The sequence below is a fragment of the Saccopteryx leptura genome, chromosome 2, assembly GCF_036850995.1.
Source record: "Saccopteryx leptura isolate mSacLep1 chromosome 2, mSacLep1_pri_phased_curated, whole genome shotgun sequence".
In the NCBI taxonomy this organism is placed as follows: domain Eukaryota; kingdom Metazoa; phylum Chordata; class Mammalia; order Chiroptera; family Emballonuridae; genus Saccopteryx; species Saccopteryx leptura.
Genome location: NC_089504.1, coordinates 269,442,597 through 269,458,270, shown reverse-complemented (window position 1 = coordinate 269,458,270; position 15,674 = coordinate 269,442,597).

Below are 15,674 nucleotides of genomic sequence, written 5' to 3'. Positions count from 1 at the left end.
AAGCTGATTGGAAGTTGTTGAGTGGGCAAGGTTTCACAAGTAATGGACTTCATTAAATGGTGATTTCACTCAGCCATTTCATTACTGGATCCTTGGCTGTCAGTACTTCCAGGTCTACGGTCTTAGACTTGTCAGATTTCTCAGAGAAGACATCCAGTCCTTGCCTGGCTTCTGGAATTTTAGAAGCCTGATAAGGGATTAAAGGTGAGGTGTTCTTTTATTATCATCCTGATCATCCTGTCTTGAAGAGATTACCCTTGCCCTTGGCTATGCCAGTGTCTTCTAATCCAGAGACCTTCTGGTTCACTTCTGCAGAAAAGAAATCTCCTCTCTTAAAATTATGGTGTGCCTGACCTCTGGTGGCGCAGTGGATAAAGCATCAACCTGGGAACACTGAGGTTGCCGGTTCAAAACCCTGCACTTGTCTGGTCAAGGCATATATGGGAGTTGATGTTTTCTGCTCCTCTCTCTCTCTCTCTCTCTCTCTCTCTCTCTCTCTCTCTCCTTCCCTTCTCTCTAAAATGAATAAATAAAAATAAATAAATTTAAAAAATTATGGTGTGGAGAAATAGAAAAGGGGACAACTGTCCACCCACATAGCATGCAAATACTGACCTGGGGCTTAACTTATCCTTTGATTGCCTAGCAAACAATTCTGTTCTCTGCCCCATCTACACCTTCACTTCGAAAGACACCCTGTATACCAGTTCCAGAGCCTTTGGAGGGTTAGAGGTTCAAATTAGATTGCTTCTGTGCTTTTTCCACTGTAAGCTTTCCATTTTCATGACCAGGTGCTTGCCCTTTGCCTTTCCAACTCCCAACATTTTGTTTTTATCTCCTCTTATATTAGTCCTGTCCCTGTGGATTTATGCTTTTCAAAACACTTTTGGCCCTGGCCGGTTGGCTCAGTGGTAGAGCATCGGCCTGGAGTGCAGGAGTTCCGGGTTTGATTCCCGGCCAGAGCACACAGGAGAAGCGCCCATCTGCTTCTCCACCCCTTCCCCTCTCCTTCCTCTTTGTCTCTCTCTTCCCTTCCCGCAGCCAAGGCTCCATTGGAGCAAAGTTGGCCTGGGTGCTGAGGATGGTTCTGTGGCCTCTGCCTCAGGCGCTAGAATGGCCCTGGTTGCAGCAGAGCGACGCCCCAGATGGGCAGAGCATCGCCCTCTGGTGGGCATGCCGGGTGAATCCCGGTTGGGCACATGCGGGAGTCTGTCGGACTGCCTCCCCATTTCCAACTTCAGAAAAATACAAAAAAAAAAATGATGTTTATGTATATGTTGTTCTATATCATCTCTGGTCAAAAAACATTCTCTATAGATGCAACAAGGCATTATTTTTATATTAGCTACTAGTTTAAAAAAATGAATGTTTCTTCTCTTGTCCATGTCTCTTGACTTTCAGTTAACAACATTTTTTTATACCGAGAAATACGTGGTTTTCTGTCACTACCAAATGAAGAATGGCCCTTAGAGAAAACTATAGTCAAGGTTAGGAAGCTGAATCTCAACAATGAATTGGAATGTCAATGAGTTAGATCATCTGGATGACTCAGCCCATGGAGTACCTGTGATAACCATCACCCTGACAACCATGGCGCTCCACACCTGCTATGGAGTAGCTGTGTGCCTCAAAGGGCATTGACCCCATTGACATCTCCAAAGATGTACCAAGTCAAGGGAGTTCCATCCCCTTTGTCACAGGGATCAGTAACTGAAGCCATGAGACTATCAGCACATGGCATTCTACTGGCCACAAGGATTAGATCACTTGCCTGATAACTGAGGAAGGCATTCCTTCTCCTTGGTCATTTTCAAGAAAGCAAATAGCTCAGTTACGTTGGACAGTCTCTCTAGGCCCACAAAGAAAGCCAACTTTGGGTTGAAGACAACACATTGGATGGAAGAGCAGAGAGGTAGGAAAAATAGCACTAGATTCCTGATAAACAAGCGCAGAAACCTAACTACCTCTGTATTTTCCATTATATGGGTCAATGAACTCCTTTAATTTTATTTATATTTGCTTTTTTATTTTTTTAGGTGAGAGGAGGGGCAATAGTGAGGCAGATTCCTGCATGCACCCTGACTGGGATCCATCCAGCAACCCCATCTGGGGCCGATGTTCAAATCAATAGAGTTATTTTTAGCACCTGAGGCTGATACATTCGGACCAACACAGCCATCCTCAGTGCCTGGGGCCACACTTGAACCAACGGAGCCACTGGCTGCAGTAGAGGAAGTGGGGAAGGGAGGGATAGAGAAGCAGATGGTCGCTTCTCCTGTGTGCCCTGATGGGGAATTGAACCCAGGATGTCCATATGCCGATGTTCTATCCACTGAACAACCGGCCAGGGCCTCCTTTATTTTTAAAGTTGGATTAAATTGGGTTTTTCTTTACTGATAAATCTTATCACATGCCTATATTAACTAGATTGTCTACCACAATTATATAATTCAATAAATAAAAGCTTGCTCCTGAGCTTGCACACATTTATCCAATTAACTATAAAAGAATGTTAAAATGGATCTGATATTAACATTCAAATATTATCGATAAAATGCATTTATGACATGACTTATTTGCAGTTGAGTGGACCCCTTATCTTCACTGTTTGTCTTTATTAGGTAAAACAACAAATATATTTACACATCTTTGCCTAGAGACAGCATTTTCTCCTCTCTCTCCTTGATTTGGGTATAACTTTTCAAAGCCACTTACTATCTCACCAAAGTGAGAATTGTCAAAAATGAGCATTAGAAAAAGAGAAAAGAATAATCACACTCCAACAGAACACCTCACTTAAAATTAGAAAATAAATACAGATGAGGATTGTCCCACCTAGAGAATTACTTGAAAGCATTATTGAACTTTACTGTCCTAAATTTTAACATATTATTGATTAAATAACATCAGGATGAAGCAGCTAAAATTGTAGCTGTTCTAGTGTCTAAATAATGTAGACATTTGTAGAAAAATCAAACCAGATAATTGAAGAAAATTAATATACTTTGCAAATTTATTTGATAACCTTCAGCAATTTAGATAAATGTCAAATTTTCTCTTATTTTGTGCATGTGATAATTTTCAAAACAGAATGAGAAACATAACAAGTATAAGAAACATAAAACAGAACAATGCCAAGGGCACAGTCCTTGATGTTCTGTTCTTCTTATGCACACTCACTGTCTTGGTGATTCTACCCAGGTTCGTGGTTTTAAATACCATCTGTACACCAATTATCACCAGTGTTAAATCTCCACACCTGACCTCTCTTCAATCTCAACTTCTATGTCAAGCTATTTTTATGACATCTCCATCTGGATGCTGAACAGAAAGTTCAAACTCAGCATGCCCAAAACTCAGCTCTTGGTGTTCCTCCTCAAAACCTGCTTTACTTGATTTTCCCTATCTGAGTGGAAGACAACTTCAATTTTCCAGCTGCTCAGGACAAAACATGGAGACATCCTTGATGCATCTCTTTTTCTCGAACACAACTAATTGATCAGTAAATCCTTCCTGGTGGCTCTACTATCAAAACATATCCAGAATATGATCACATCTCTCCTCCATTAATTCTACTGACCTATGCTGAGTCACTGCCATCTTCTTGCTTGGATTATTGCAATAGCTTAACTGGGGACCTTGCTCCCAGCTTTGTCTCTCTAAAAGATTGATCCTTTTAAATATTAAGTCAGATCACGTCACTCTTCTACTCAGAATCATCCAATGGCTTCCTATTTTCACTCAATATAAAAAGCAACACCACCTACATAGTAACCTCTACAAACTAGTCTTCTATGTCCTCTCTGACTTCACATCCTCTACTCTTCCCCCCTTAACCAATCAGGTCTAGCCACCCTGGGCCTGCCCTTACCTTACGGACCTTCTTCACTATTCTCTTCCCTTCCCTTCCAGATGTAAGGAGGGCAGATTTGAGTAAAACCTATGGGGATCCTATTTAAAATTGCAAATCCTTTTCTTCACAACAACCTCTCCTCGCCCAATTTCCTGCCATGCTGCTCTATTTTACTACTTTTCATCTGCAAGGGTCACTTTCTAACATTCTCTGCACATGTCACGTTGTCCCCTCTCCCGCCAGAACATAAGCACCATGCATTCAAGGATCTTGGTTTGCTCACTTGTGCACAAACACCTTGATCCATGCCAGGGACATTTATTTCCTGAATAAATAAATAGAAAAAGTAGACTACTCTGTATGCCTGATTTGTTGATGACAACAATAGAATAACTCTAAGATTCAAATTAGACTTGTTTAGTTTTATAAAGAGCTTTGCAATTTGTTTTACTTATTTTCTATCATATGGAAATGTGAATATTTTTTTGAAAGGACACACTGATGTGTGTAGTGCCTATTACTAATGAAAAAAACCTTAAAACATACGTCTTAACATCTCCTACATCCACACAGAACACATGCCTGCAGATTCCAACCCTTCTCTATGGATTGCAACCCCAGCACACGTCCCTCATTTGTGTGCTGGGCAGTGCAGGCAGAGATATTGGCTATATCTTTGCCTGGCTCTTACTTTGAGATAAAGTTTATTTCGCCTCTAATTTTTACTCTAAAAATTACAACCCTACAAAAAAGTTTTAAAAATAGTATAATGAACATCATATAACCTTATACCTTATGCTGCCAATTTTTAACATTTTGCCATACTTCCTTTCTCATGTATATATTTTGTTTTTTTCCTGGACTTTTAGAAACTATATTGCTAATATCATGACATTTCATCCCTAAATACTCCATCAATTATTATGTAAGAACAACAACATACTCCTATATCACAATAAAAGGGTCATACTCAAGAAACTTAACATTAATATGTTATTAGCCAATAGAGTCCATATTTGAATTTCTTCAATTTCCCAATACTGTTGTTTATACTTTTGTTTCTTATATTTAGGATATAAACCATGGATCATGCATCATACTTCCTTGCCACATCTCTGGAATAGTCCTTCTTCCTCTCTCCATCCCGTTCTGTCTCCTCCTCCTTTTCCTTTTTCTCTTCCTCCTTTTTTTTTTTTTTTTTTTTTTGTGTGTGTGTGTGTGTGTGTGTGTGTGTGTGTGTGTGTGTGTGTGTCTACCATGTCATTGAAAGTATCCAGACCAATCAGGTTTAAATTTTTTTAGCAAAACTTTGATCTTAAAATTAGACCTTTGGTCCTGGATGGTTGGCTCATTGGTAGAGCATTGGCCCTGGCATGTGGAAGTCCTGGGTTCAATTCCCGGCCAGGGCACACAGGAGAAGCACCCATCTGCTTCTCAACCCTTCCTCCTCTTCTTCCTCTCTGTCTCTCTCTTCCCCTCCCACAGTCAAGGCTCCATTGGAGTAAAGTTGGTCCGGGTGCTGAAGATTGCTCCATGGCCTCCATCTCAGGCGTTAGAATGGCCCAGATTGCAGTGGAGCAACGCCCCCTGGTGGGCATGCCGGGTGGATCCCCGTTGGGCTCATGCAGGAGTCTGTCTCTCTGCCTCTCCCCAGCTTCTCGTTTCGGGGGGGAAAAAAAATTAGACCTTTGGTGCATGCTTCAATAGCTATAAAAGAGGCAGTGCAGTGAAGTGGTTACAAGTCTAGTCCATGAAGCCACATACACCTGGATTCAAATCCAGCTCTGTCACTCATGTTTCTGTGAGAAATATTTCATGTTTTTCGCCTCAGCTTCCCTATTTGTAAGATGGAGACGATCATCTCACAGGATTGTTATGGAGATTAAATAGGTTAGTTAGTATACAGGAAGCACTTAGAGTAGTCCCTGGCACAGGGCAAGTGCTTTGTTAGCTCTAATTATAGTTTTAAAACAACCTAGACTAATTTCTACCTACTGAGATGGGGGGTTAGTGAGGAGGGAGAAACATAGGACAGAAGCTTTATGTTTTCCCTAAGTACAGAGTAATTATCAGTGGCCTGGCTTAGAATTTTAGTTAAGTCCCATGATTGGTTTTGGAAGTTCAGAATGTTTCGCTTCAGTGCCTTTTGACAAATGGCATTTACTGGAAATTCAAAAGAGAAAGTAAGGGTGGCATCCCCAGCACTCCACAGGGAAGGTTCAGAGAAGAGCTGTCTTTGTCTGACACGCCTCTAGGGGGCAGCAGAGGAACGAGTGGCTCTCTGCCCCTTTCCGGTGAATGAAACCTGGTCTCCCCAGTGAGTCCTGTCCACACACCATAAATCGGGTAGGAGGTTGGCTTTACTGAACAGAATAAATAGGTGTATGATTGTTTATTTGGGGACATAAAGCAAATAACCACAAGTAATACCGACATACATTTATTTTTTAGTAAGAAAGCTCATCTTAAATTTAACTGTTTCTGAAGACTAAATATATCCCAGTAATTGCACACCTCCTCCAAACCATGGTAACATGAAACTCACTAGATCTGGTTCCAGCAGTTTAATTCTTAGCAAGCGGCTGAGTGTTGACAGTGACTTTGCGATATCACTGTGGCGGTGGCAGCTCCCCATGGGAGGGAACACCTTCTTCTCCAAACAGAAGGGAGCACTCATCTGCCAGGCTGCCACCTCCACTTAAAGTTTCCTAACATATATAATTATATATGGATTTTTCTAGTTTGTGTCAACTTTAAGACCTTTTGGTAAATGTTTCTAACTTTCAGAAGTCAAGTTTTCTCTGACAGCTCAGTTATTACCCAGTGTTGAAATAGAGGTTTCAAAAAATTTGCAAAGCATTCAGAAATAGATTAAACTACAAATAAATAATTCTTATAAGCACCTTCTCTGCATTTTTGATGCAGGGATGGGGTGGGGGGTACCGGAAATGGAAGGAGCATGGAACCTGAAAGCAGTGCCCCGGACTGGAATCCCAGCTCCACAACTACCCAGCTGTGTGATGGTGAACAAGTCATTTTTATCTCCCTGTGCCTCAGTTTCCTCTTCTGTAAAATGGAGGTAATACAATACAAGTACTTGCCTCATAGGGTTGTTAGGGGAATTTAAGAAGTTAATATATATAAAATTTTTAGAACAGTCTCTTGCATTTAATAAGCACCATGGAAGTACTGTATTAAGTTTTTATTATCTAGAATCTCAGAATCTTTTGCAAGCAGTCCAGCCTTCCCCTCCCCCTCCCCCTCCTCCTCCTCAACAGTCAGGATGGCAGAGCAGAGAGTAGGATTCAACACACCTACAGAGCAGCACCCTCGCCAAGTATCTGAAAAAAAAAAAAGCATTTTCCCCTTTCTCCAAAACATATAAAAGACACCTCCATGACTCCTGCACTTACTAAGCGCTCTTGCTCTCTCTAACCTTTTCTCTACCTCTAATGTCATCTCTGGACTAGCAAGGTTCTTAGCTGACTTTGTTGACACAGGGTGGGATACCACTTCTTTCTCTCCCGGTTATCTACCTCAGCACAGCTGTTCTTGCACCCCTGAGATCACTTCATTGGTCACCCGCCATTATGCACAAACATTTTCTCTTTTTACTAAATGGATAGGGATAGGTAAAGATTATTTATGCTCCCCATTTTAAGACAGAAAAAGAAAGAGGGATCATTTAGAAAAAAAAATAAAGTGAATTCCTTTAATATTTAAAACTAATTTTTAAACACATAGTGTTACACCAAAACCAAACCAAGAAAATCGTGAAAATAAATTATATTTGAAAAATAGGATTTGGCCTGAGAGTTACCCTTGCGAGGCCTGCTTCCCCTTCTCCATACTGGTCTCTCTCCTAGGACTACCTCAGGGATAAACCCCTTGTATTTGAACCTCATTTCAGTATCTTCTTGTGCGGACCTACGAATTCACATTGAACACCCACGGAATTTTGAAAAGATGGACAAAGATGATGTATCTGAAGCACCTAAAACAGTGTCTGGCATAGAGGAAGTGCTATGCAAGCGTCAGTTACTGGTCTCCTCTGGGGTTGGATCTACAGAGCCCAGGAGAACCATGGGAAATATAAAGGGACGTCAAACAAACATAAAGCCACAAACATACAAACTCTTGAGAAATGCTAAGGGAACTGAATAATCCACCTAACTGTTTCCATTTGTATCACTGGTTGTACCCTTGGTCTTAATGACAAGGGAAGAAATGCTTCTGGCTGAGTTGTAATACAAAGTGGCTGCTATCGTGTGCCCCCATGAGACCCGCTGCAGGCATTCGATTTAGGTAATAACTATGGACACTGGAAGACTTCAATGTTCTCTCCCGTGCGTGTGTTTTCTAATATATATATATATATATATATTAGAAAACTCTTTGGTCCGTCCTTTCTCTGGGTTTCATGGAGTAGTTCCAAGGTTGCTTGCTTGAAGGTAAGCAGCAGGAGTCTTAACTTAATTTTAAGAAATTCAAAGAGCAAAAAATGCACTTTGTTCTTTGAGTTCCTTAAACTTGTATTTTGTATGTATCCTTTCATAATGATTTGTCTTTTATAGATAAAATATATACAAATCACTGAGGAAAAAAGGCATGTGAAATGACCCTAGGTGACCAAGTTCTCCTGTTTTTAAACAGGACACACAGAGTATATTATTAAGATTTCTATATGGTAGCATTTCTAGCACAGCTCAGAAAGAGAATTGACCATTTCTTTATTATTCAGTTCAAATATAAGGGCAAAGAAACTTACTCACAGGATCTCTTTTTTTAAGGTTTTCATTTATCAGCTCCTGGAAAAAAAAAAAAAGATACAGTATAGGTAAAAACCCCACATGATAAAACCTGAACTAAAGTAATGGGGGGGGGGGGGTGAGGACCTCTAAGTGAATTATTATGCTCCTAGGTCCTAAAAAAAAATTATTCTTCTCCGGTTCTCTCATCTGACCCCACTACAGACTGGCTTTTGTCCACTTCACAGCACTTGAGCCATTAATGATCTCTTCTAGGACAAATGGAATGGTCTCTCTTCTACCCTGATTCACTTTAATCTATGTGTTGCCTTTGTTCCACTCAACCACTATCCTCCTCCTCCTCCGTAAGCCTTTCTACTCCTAATTTTGTCTGATTCTTTAGTGTTTCTTTTCAATTTTATTATATATTTTTAAATTTAAAAAAAAATAAAAATCACAATTAGAGATGGGGGGAAAGGCAACCAAACTCAAACACTATTATTTTATTGGATTGCCCCACCCACCCACCCAATTTTTTTTTTCTTTCTAGTTTTTACATAGCATAAATAGGATTTCATCTTCTTCTTTTTCTACTGAGTATTTTATTCTCATTATTTCACGTGTTGCTATATAATCTTCATAACCTCTATCCTTAATTCCTTTTAATAATCTCATCTCTCTCTGATTCTCTACTCCTGTCTATTCTATTTTCCCATGTAAATTCACTCCTCTTCCCCAACAAATCCGCTGACGACTAAATACTCTATCCCACATTCTCCTTTTACAAGTATTCCTTTTGTTCTAATGATATGAATATTATTTTTTTTAAATAATATTTTAAACAGAGCAAAATAATATTTGAACAGAGCAAAATAAAATTCCAGCATCCCATCAAAATGGTCATACCAAAACACTACTTAGTCTGGATGCTAATCTGGCAATTTAGATCAAAGATGTACTCTTCTGAAAAGTCTAAAATATATCTTTCCTATAAATAATTCCCAATATTTTTTCAGCGTTCCCATAAAAGTAACAGGTAGACACAGGCCCTTAATTAGTAGTTTTCAATAAGACTACTTCTACATTAGCATATTCTAAATTGCGTTGCAAGACAAGTGAAATGCTAGTAGATATTCTATTTCAAAGAAGGGGAAGGGAGATTTCCATAACCAAAAATAAAAATAGAGTAAAGGTTTGGGAAACTTTAAATTTAAAATATTTAAAAAGGCCGGTTGGCTCAGCGGTAGAGCGTCGGCCTGGCGTGCGGGGAACCCAGGTTCGATTCCCGGCCAGGGCACATAGGAGAAGTGCCCATTTGCTTCTCCACCCCCCCCCCCCTCCTTCCTCTCTGTCTCTCTCTTCCCCTCCCGCAGCCAAGGCTCCATTGGAGCAAAAGATGGCCCGGGCGCTGGGGATGGCTCCTTGGCCTCTGCCCCAGGCGCTAGAGTGGCTCTGGTCGCGGCAGAGCAACACCCCGGAGGGGCAGAGCATCGCCCCCTGGTGGGCAGAGCGTCGCCCCTGGTGGGCGTGCCCGGTGGATCCCGGATCCCGGTCGGGCACATGCGGGAGTCTGTTTGACTGTCTCTCTCCGTTTCCAGCTTCAGAAAAATACAAATAATAATAATAATAATAATAATAATAATAATAAAATAAATAAAATATTTAAAAAGATTTCTCTATAAGTATTTCCAGAGCCTTTAATATGTTAACCCCAACACCTAGCACAGTTGGGATTTGTTCAGTAATTATGTGCTTAATACATGAATATGCATTGTGAATCTTCAGGAAATAGTATTACATGTAACATTTCCCAAAAGAAAGGCAGTTTATTTATTAGAGATATTTAACTAACAATTTAAAGGATCGTTTATTCGAACATCATCTAGACTAATTAAAAACTCCAACTGGTCCTGAATGGTGGGTTGGTTATATGAGTTATGGTGCCTTAGGAGACCATAGAGTCATTACAAACAATGATATAAGTCCTTGTTTAATGATATAAAAGATGTCAATGGCATGTGGGAAAAAATAGGTTATGAAACAGTATGAAATTTTATATGCTATCTTTCTAAATAGATATGTAGATACATCACATAAAGTATATACAGGGTGGGGCAAAAGTAGGTTTACAGTTTTTCATATAGAAAATAATAATTAATAAATAATAATACAAGAACAAACTCTGTATTTCATGTACTCACAACTGTAAACCTACTTTAGCCCCTGTATATTTGAATAAAAGGATATTTACTGATAAGTGTAGGGTAACTCTCTTTTGTTGGTGAGATTGTATATGACTTTCACTTTGTGCTTTGTATTTTTTTTTTTTTTTTATCTTTTTCTCTTTTTTTCTTCAGGCTGCTGGGCCCGAAAGCGGCAGAGGCTGCGGCGACCCGGGGCGAAGAGAGCTGTGCTTTGTATTTTTATTAGTTATATTAATGAATCATTCAACAATGTATATAAAGATTTAATTTGACAAAGATGCTCATTTCAATATTATAAAAGAAAAAAGCAAACTTCAATAGTATCTAACAATAAAGAATTAGTTAAATAGACTATAGGATATCAAAATAGGAAGTCATTAAAGGAATATAGAAAAATATTTAATGTCATAGAAAGAGATTTGCAACATATTTTTAAGTTGAAAAAGCAAGTTATAAAACAGTATGTATAATATAATTATTTCACTTGTAAAATATTTATATGTTTTTAATAGTATAGAAGAATCTATAACAAAAACTTTATACCGGCAATCATTGAGTTTATATGTGTTTTCTAAACTTTATCAAGTTAATATACATTGCTTATCGAACAATAAAATCAGTGGACTTATCAATTTTTTCCACAGTTGGTTTTAATTAGCAATATGGGTAACATAAATAAATCACTTATAGTCAAAGAAAAATTGGATTCAATAAAAGTACAAGAATAAATGCTTGTTTAACATGGTAATGTTAATAACATGGTCATCAAAGACACCTAATCTCTTTTCCAAAGCTAATAAAATTGTAATAAAAACATAAATGAATTTTTTAGATGCCCTGAAAGAAATAGTCGCTTCAGTTGCATGTGGCCTTCTATTTCTTGACCACTAGTGGTCTGGTGTACTAAATGGTGTAGAGTAGGCAAGCACTGGTGTCTATGACCAAGAACTAAAAAAAATCCAGGTGCCGTGATTTTGAACATTTAGCATAAGTCTATCTGAAGACTCAACAATCTGAACTAAGGAATACTCCCATGTAGTCTCTGTTATGACATTGTACTGCCTTTTTTTTTTATTTATTTATTCATTTTTTTAGAGAGGACAGGGAGAGACAGAGAGAGAGAGGAGAGAGACAGAGAGAGAAGGGGGGTTGGAGCTGGAAGCATCAACTCCCATATGTGCCTTGACCAGGCAAGCCCAGGGTTCGAACCGGCGACCTCAGCATTTCCAGGTCAACACTTTATCCACTGCACCACCACAGGTCAGGCCTGTACTGCCTTTCTTAACATTCATGGGTCTAAATTTCAGAAAATAGTATAATTTATTTAAAAGGTGGTGGGAGCCACAGAGGAGTGACAATTTTATTTATTATTAATTTATTTATTGCCTAGAACATTAAAAAGAGTTCCATCGGCAGCCTCCATCATTTAAAAAGAAAAGACAGACTAACCTTGGAAAGGTCTTAATCTCAAATTTTTTTTAAAAAATTCCCTTTAAGGTTAGTCCGTTTACAATGTTTTTCGCATTTGTTTCCCACTTTGCTGCAGGCCGGTACCCCTAGGTACACTAGCACCACGTTTCTAAGGATCCCCGTTACCTACTAAAGAGCTCACTGTAAGAAAACAGCCCAAGACAGACAGACACTATGTACATTGAGTCAACTACTCAAGAGGATTTTAAAACAATTCGGAGGATTTTAAAGTGGACCAAGCTTAACATTATGGAGGTTGGGCAAACGCAGATGTTTTGGTTGACGTCAGTTTAAATAATAAAACAGTAAAACTAAAATCACCTCAGTGATCTTTCTTCCTGTTTCCCATACCTCAGTCAGCTTTAAATATCAGGCTTCTCTTCCTTTTACGAAATTCTGCTGCTTTCACTCAAACCGGGAGAGGATTTTAGAGGGAGCAGAAAGCACCAGAACTCCACCTCCCAATGAGCTGCTCAAGGTCAAGAGCCTTTGGTGACACAGTCAAATTCTGTGCCCGTCTCCCCTCCAGCAGCCACTAGAAAACGCTGCCTCCCCCAAGTAAGAAAGTCGTTAACAGTTCTCAACAAAATAGAAACATGCACGCCTTCTAAACTTTGCTACATTTAGTACCGTTTTTAAAATGAGGTAATATAGTAAGATTTTTCAGAGATTTTATAAAAAACCCAAACCTTATAGGTCTTCATGAGAATCAGAAATGTCAGTAATGGGGTCTGGCGTTTTTTGATGCTTTTTCAATTCAATTTTTAGTATCTAGTTAGAACTATTAGATTTCCTGAATGATGAGGACAAACCCAGCTTAAGCTTTGTTTCTTAATCACTCTCTTTTCCCCCTCTAAATACAAGAGAATAGGGCTGGTAGTTTAAGAACTGATTAAATAGCTATTTATGTACTTTTCTTGGGCTTTTGTAGCCCTCCCATTGATATAAATAGTTTCTTTTTCTATGGTAACTCTGCCTCTGGTGAAATGCTGCAGTGCGGCTGAGAGGCTGGTATTAGGTCTCTAAATTATGCGCTAGGGATGCTCTGGAAGCACTTCAGCCTAAAAGCAGAGGTTTATTTCTGCTCAAGTCACACCTTTGCTTACGATGAGACAGCAGAGCGTTAGCTGGGTGCCTTCGGCTATCTGGATTCATCAGCCTTGTAAGCCAATACCCATAATTCTATGATCAGAAAAATAGCGAGTTACCCCCCTCCAAACAACAAAAAACTCTCACCCCTTTTATAATAGTTTTTAACTATTTCAGAAGAGAGATGCTGATCTTAAACTCTTCATAGATTCACCACTGGAACTGTTTATGCGTTCTTGGGATATGGCATAAGAAAGTCTAGGAGCTAGGTCAAACATTACCGGTATAACGTACTCTTAACATCCAAGTATCATCACCCCATCAAAACTTTTTCAGTCCTTTCAGAACTTCAGTCACTCAGAAAATGTTTGAGAACCGCAACACACAAACATCGTTTCTTCTTGAGTCAGTGCCACTGAATGGGAGGTTAACGGTAAGGGGTATAAAAGGAAACGCGCTCAGCCCAGTGAATGACCCTTGGCTATCTTAAAATATTGAATATTACTGCTATTGCAGTAAATCCAGAAGTGCAGCCTAAGGGCAGAGGGGCAGAGGAATGGAAACGAAGACAGATTAAACCAGAGACACAGAGATCAAAGGAATAACAAGATCTTGTTTGCGAAATAAAGGAACTGACAGGATGAAAGGTAGGAGGGAATGAACTTGAGGGATTGGATGGAGGTGATGTCAGCTGTCATCGGCCATATTTTCATGGCTCACATTCCCCTTCTCCTTTCTCTTCATGCGCTCTAATCCCTGGGTCCCATAAATTAAAATTTCTCAAGTCCATATCCCTCTTTTTTGTCACCACTGTCACTGCCCTTGTTCATGCCAGCAACATCCCTCTTCTGTTACATTAGACTTCTTATTTCTCTCTCCCTGCACTCACCCACCTGGAATTTATCCTACATCCAGACATGAAAATGACCCTTCTAAAGCAACAATTAGCTCACACCTGCCAAATCTCTCCTCTGGCTCCGGAGTGCCCACACAGTGCACCTAAGCCTATGCACACAGCCTTATAGAACCCTTCGTCATGGGGCCACTCTTGAGATCCCAGCCTCCTGGAGATCCCCCACATAGGGCTGAAGCTCAGGCCAAATAGTAGGCAGCAAGTTGCAGTGGTCAGGGCACGGACTCAGCCACACCGGCTGCCTCAAGTCTCTCTCCACTGTTCACTTGAACAAGTTATTTAACTGTAGGGATTCGGTGTCCTCATCTTTAAAACATTGTTAGAACAAAGTGAGGATATATTTTAAGAGTGCACCTGGTACATAGTAAAAGCTGTGGAAGTGTTTTTTAAATAAAAAATAATAATTCTCTGGATTGTCAAGCTCTCTCCTACCCCAGTGAATTTACACCTTCAGGTTCTTAAACCCATTCTGGGGGGCCCTTTTTCCCTCAGTCAATCCTTAATCTTCCTTCTAGAAGGAGTGAAAATGTTAGGTCCTCTGTGAAGCCTTTCCACTACACTTTGCTCATTCCCCTATTAAACTTCTATTGTGGCCCTGGTCAGTTGGCTCAGTGGTAGAGCATCAGCCCAGCATATGGATGTCCCGGGTTTGATTGCAGTCAGGGCACACAGGAAAAGCGAGCAGCTGCTTCTCTACCCCTCTCCCTCCTCTCTTTCTCTCTCTTCCTCTCACGCAACCATGGCTCTATTGGTTTGACAGCATCAGCTATGGGCACTGAGGATGGCTCCATGGAGCCTCCACAGCAACGGCTCAAAACAGCTTGGTTGCAACCATGACCCCCGGGGAACAGAGCTTAGGCCCTAGACAGGGTTGCCAGGTGGATCCCGGTGGGGTGCATGTGGGAATCTGTCTGTCTCCCTCCTTTCACTTGGAAATGAAAGAAGAAAAAATCCAAAACAATTTTTTTATTGTGTTATCATTTATATTATCTTCCTTCCTGTGGCTGCTGTGACCAATTACAGCAGACTGAGTGCCTTTTTTAAAAAAATTATTTTGATTTATTTATTCATTTTAGAGATGAGAGAGAGAGAGAGAGAGAGAGAGAAGAGGGGGAGGAGCAGGAAGCATCAACTCCCATATGTGCTTTGACCAGGCAAGCCCACGGTTTTGAACCAGCAATCTCAGCGTTCCAGGTTGATGCTTGATCCACTGCGCCACCACCAGTCAGCACAGATTTATTCTCTCGTGGAGCTGGAGGCTAAAAGTACAAACTCAGTATCACTGGGCTGGAATCTAGGTGTCTGCAGGGCGACAATCGCTCCAGAGGCTCTTAGGGGAAAATCTATTCCTTGCCTCTTCCGGCTTCTGGTGGCCTTCCACATTCCAGGGTTTGTGG